Below are 4,763 nucleotides of genomic sequence, written 5' to 3' on the forward strand. Positions count from 1 at the left end.
GTCCGTTATTAGACAGTGGCAAAGCAGAACACTAAAGTAACCCAACACATTTTCTAGTGGACTCCTTTAGGCGGAACAGAAGAAATTCGGCACTAATAATATTGTTCAAGCAAGAAGAAGGAAATAAAGAGAAGTGAGCAAAATAAGTATGGTCCCCAATCAGAGACAACGAGCGACAGCTGCCTCTGATTGGGAACCACACCGGCCAACATAGAAATACACATACTAGATAATACAACATAGAACATACACAACAAAGAATATACACACCCTGACTCAACATATAAGAGTCACCTGAGTCAGGGCGTGACACTTCCAAAGAAAAGACAAGGCAGAAAGTCAGACAGAGCCAGAGGGTTCAGGTGTGGAGAGAGCAGAGAGTCTGCAGAGAGAGAGAGCAGGAAGACTTGTCCATTGGAGAGACTGAGAGTGAAGGCATAGTAGAGCAGGAAAGTGAGACAGATGGAGAGACTGAGGCTGAAGGGGACGTAGAGGCTGGGAGTGAGACACCAACAGAGGAGCCATGTGCGTCCACAAGCAGTGGACCATCAGGTTTGTGATGTTAAATAAATCTGTGGATACTTGTAAAGCAGTGCAATTAGTCGGTTTATATGGTGTATAGAAATGTGTCGGTTTATGATTGAAATGAATGATCTCATTTAACATGGTATTGGGCTTGTGAAATAGATGTCAGATGGATTTCAGAAGTTGTCTGATTGCTATGGTATGTGTCTAAAATTACCCAAATAGATACTTTTAATTATAGTTTTTTTTCTTCGACAGATATCAGCAAATCCCGGGAGGACCCATCAGTGCAGCCAGTGATGAACATGTACCCAAGAACTCTGATGGGGGACAGGAGGAGGAGCTTCAAGGCGGCCTGGTACCACATCCACCCCTGGCTTGAATATTTAAAAAAAATCAGACTCTGTGTTTTGTTACGCATGCAGGCATTTTAGCCCTCCCAAAGTCTCAGAGACTGTATTTGATTCAAAATTGGGTTTTAACAACTGGAAGAAGGCAACTTACAAAGAGGGGGGATTTGCAATTCATGCAAGGTCTGAGCGGCACAAACAAGCAATGATTACATGGAGAGACTATCAGAAAGCTGTAAAAAGTAATGCAACACTGGTAAATGCCCTAAACAAGGAACACAACAAACAGGTTCAAGACAATCGGGAATATATTAAAACAAAATAAGTACTACTACTTACAGCCACAAAAAACATTGCACAAAGAGGACACGATGAGTCTGCAGAGTCTGATAATAAAGGGAACTTCATGGCAGTCCTAGAAACAATAGCTAAGCATGACACAACTGTGAAAAAAAGGTTGACTTCCATTCATAATGCAAAATACACAAGCAAAGGGATTCAGAATGAGGTTATGAGTTGTTTGGCAGACATGGTTCTAACAAAAACTATAGAAGAAGTGAAAGACAGTGAGGTCTTTAGTATAATGGCAGACGGAAAACAAAAGATGTAAAAAAAAGGAGCAGATATCTCTAGTACTCAGGTACTATTTCAGTGGAGCTGTCCATGAGAGCTTTCTCCACTATGAATCGGCTGATCGACTACATTTTACATATTTAGCAGACGCTCTTATCCAGAGTGACTTACAGTTAGTGCATACATTTTTCATACTGGCCCCCCGTGGGAATCAAACCCACAACCCTGGCGTTGCAAGCACCATGCAAGCTACACTGAGCTACACGGGGGGACTAGATGCAGCAGGGCTTACTGACAAAATCATACACATATTAGAAAGTCATGGTCTTGAATACAAAAACAACCTAGTAGGCCAAGCATATGACAGTGCTTCAGTTATGAGAGGCAGCATTCAGGTGTCCAGGCACGCATTAAAGAACCAAAGCATGCCTTTTACATCCACTGCAGTGCACACTGTCTAAACTTAGTTTTAGTGGATACAATCAAAGTTGTTCCTGAGGTAGGACAGTTCTTCTCCTTACTAGAAAGACTGTATGTCTTCACATCTGGATCATATGTGCATCAAAAATGGCTTAGCGTACAAAGAGTGATGTACCCAGGTGCACCTAGAGAGCTTCAGAGACTAAGCGACACTCGCTGGGCATGTCGATATATGGCTCTACATACTATTATGGATAGATTGCCTGCCATTAAGCGAGTCCTGCAACACATAGTCCAAGAACACAACTGTGACAGATCTGTTGAGGCACATGGTCTGCTTGCACAGATAGATTTAAAATTCATTGTGTGCCTTGTTACACTCCATAAAGTTTTCGGAGAAGTAACATTTCTATCGGATATGCTACAGTCTTCATCACTTGACCTGTCAAAGGCTGTTGATTTAGTTGAAGCCTTAGTTCAAACTTTAAATGACTACAGGGATGAGTAATTTTTTGATAACCTATGGAATAAAGTGTTGAACACAGCTGAACAATGTGATACTGCAATACAGCCCCCTGCAAAACGACAAAAAAAGCTAAGTTCTCAATTTAATGGAAACTGTGTACTCAGTACAGTATGTCAGAGGTCAGATTCAGAAATAGATGGACAGTTTTCGTACAACCTTTTTCTACCCTGTCTTAGATCAGATGCTCAATGAGCTTAACAAACAGTTCTCTAGCAAAAACTGTGACATAATGAATGGCATCCAAACTCTAAACCCCAAAAGTGATGCATTTCTCAAAGAAAAGTCCCTGTTTCCATTTGCTAGAATGTATGAATCAAATATTGAGGACTTGGGGCATGAACTACATCAGTTCAGAATAATTTTACAAAGGAAAATACAGAGTGGCATGCAGAGACCCTCCAGTGTAGTAGAGCTAGCATTATTCATTGAGCCTTATAAATACGTTTTCTTTGAGCTCTTTAAACTGTGCAAAATAGCTGTTTCAATCCCTGTTAGTAGAGTTTTTCTGCACTAAAGCTTGTGAAAACGTATCTTAGGTCCACAATGTCAAATGAGAGATTAAGCAATTTAGGTGTATGAATAATGCTAGCTCTACTACACTGGAGGGTCTCTGCATGCCACTCTGTATTTTCCTTTGTAAAATTATTCTGAACTGATGTAGTTCATGCCCCAAGTCCTCGACTCCAGAGTGGCGCAGTGGTCTAAGGCACTGCATCGCAGTGCTAGCTGTGCCACTAGAGATCCTGGTTCGAGTCCAGGCTCTGTCGCAGCCGGCCGCGACCGGGAGACCCATGGGTGGCGCACAATTGGTCCAAGGTAGGGGAGGGTTTGGCCGGCAGGGATGTGGGTTCGTTTCCCACGGGGGGCCAGTATTAAAAAAAGAAGAAGAAAAGAAAATGTATGTGTTCACTAACTGTAAGTCGCTCTGGATAAGAGCGTCTGCTAAATGACCGTAATGTAAATGTATTGAGTCAAGGAGGGCAAAGGCCTTGAATCTAGATGATTTTACTGATCTTTTTGCAAGAAACCACAAAAACCGTAGAATACAGTTGATGTAACTGATACTGAATATGTAATGCAAATGTAAAAATGTAATGTAAATGCAAATAATAAATTGTTGAATGATTATAAACATGGTCTTTTGCCTATTAATGCCTGCAATGCAATGAAGAAAACGATATGACCAACAATAATGTCTAATGTAGCTGGCCCCTCTAACAGTACAACTGGCCCCAGCCTGGCCCCCCCAGTTGAAATGGTCTAGAACTGCCACTGCCGACACCCAAGAACTGAGCATGCATAAAGCACTTCAGTTGATACCGTTTTCTTTAAGCAGTCAACATTAGAATGCAGTTTAACCACCTCCGAGCAAATTTATGTAAGGCGCTCTAGTGCGCCCAAAGTCGTTTTCCAGTACTTTGTCTCCATTATTTCTTGATGTGTATCAGTTCTAGCGTATTATGTTTTATGGAAAAAGGGTTGGAAATAGGTGTCTTCATAATGACAATCTAAATAGCCTACCTACAACTGGTAAAATAAATTGTCACAACGTGCACGCGTACTGCTATCTCTCCTCTTGCTCACGTGACTCAGCCAATAATTGTACTGCTCTCTCAAAACACACACACACCCGTCCCTCCCCACCACTCACTCACTCATCAACAGCCTGCCTCACTGCCTGACAGTCAGCAGCAGGTCACAGTGACATAAATACAGTTGAAGTCGGAAGTTTACATACACTTAGGTTGGAGTCATTAAAACTCGTTTTTCAACCACTCCACAAATTTCTTGTTAACAAACTATAGTTTTGGCAAGTCGGTTAGGACATCTACTTTGTGCATGACACAAGTAATTTTTCCAACAATTGTTTACAGACAGATTATTTCATTTATAATTCATTGTATCACAATTCCAGTGGGTCAGAAGTTTACATACACTAAGTTGACTGTGCCTTTAAACAGTGTGATGATGTCATGGCTTTAGAAGCTTCTGATAGGCTAATTGACATCATTTGAGTCAATTGGAGGTGTACCTGTGGATGTATTTCAAGGCCTACCTTCAAACTCAGTGCCTCTATGCTTGACATAATGGGAAAATCTAAAGAAATCAGCCAAGCCCTAAGAAAAAAAAATGGTAGACCTCCACAAGTCTGGTTCATCCTTGGGAGCAATTTCCAAACGCCTGAAGGTACCACGTTCATCTGTACAAACAATAGTACGCAAGTATAAACACTATGGGACCACGCAGCCGTCATACCGCTCAGGAAGGAGACGCATTCTGTCTCCTAGAGATGAACGTACTTTGGTGCGAAAAGTGCAAATCAATCACAGAAAAACTGACCTTGTGAAGATGCTGGAGGAAACAGGTAC

This window comes from Coregonus lavaretus (assembly GCF_964263955.1).
Source record: "Coregonus lavaretus genome assembly, chromosome: 11".
Lineage (NCBI taxonomy): Eukaryota > Metazoa > Chordata > Actinopteri > Salmoniformes > Salmonidae > Coregonus > Coregonus lavaretus.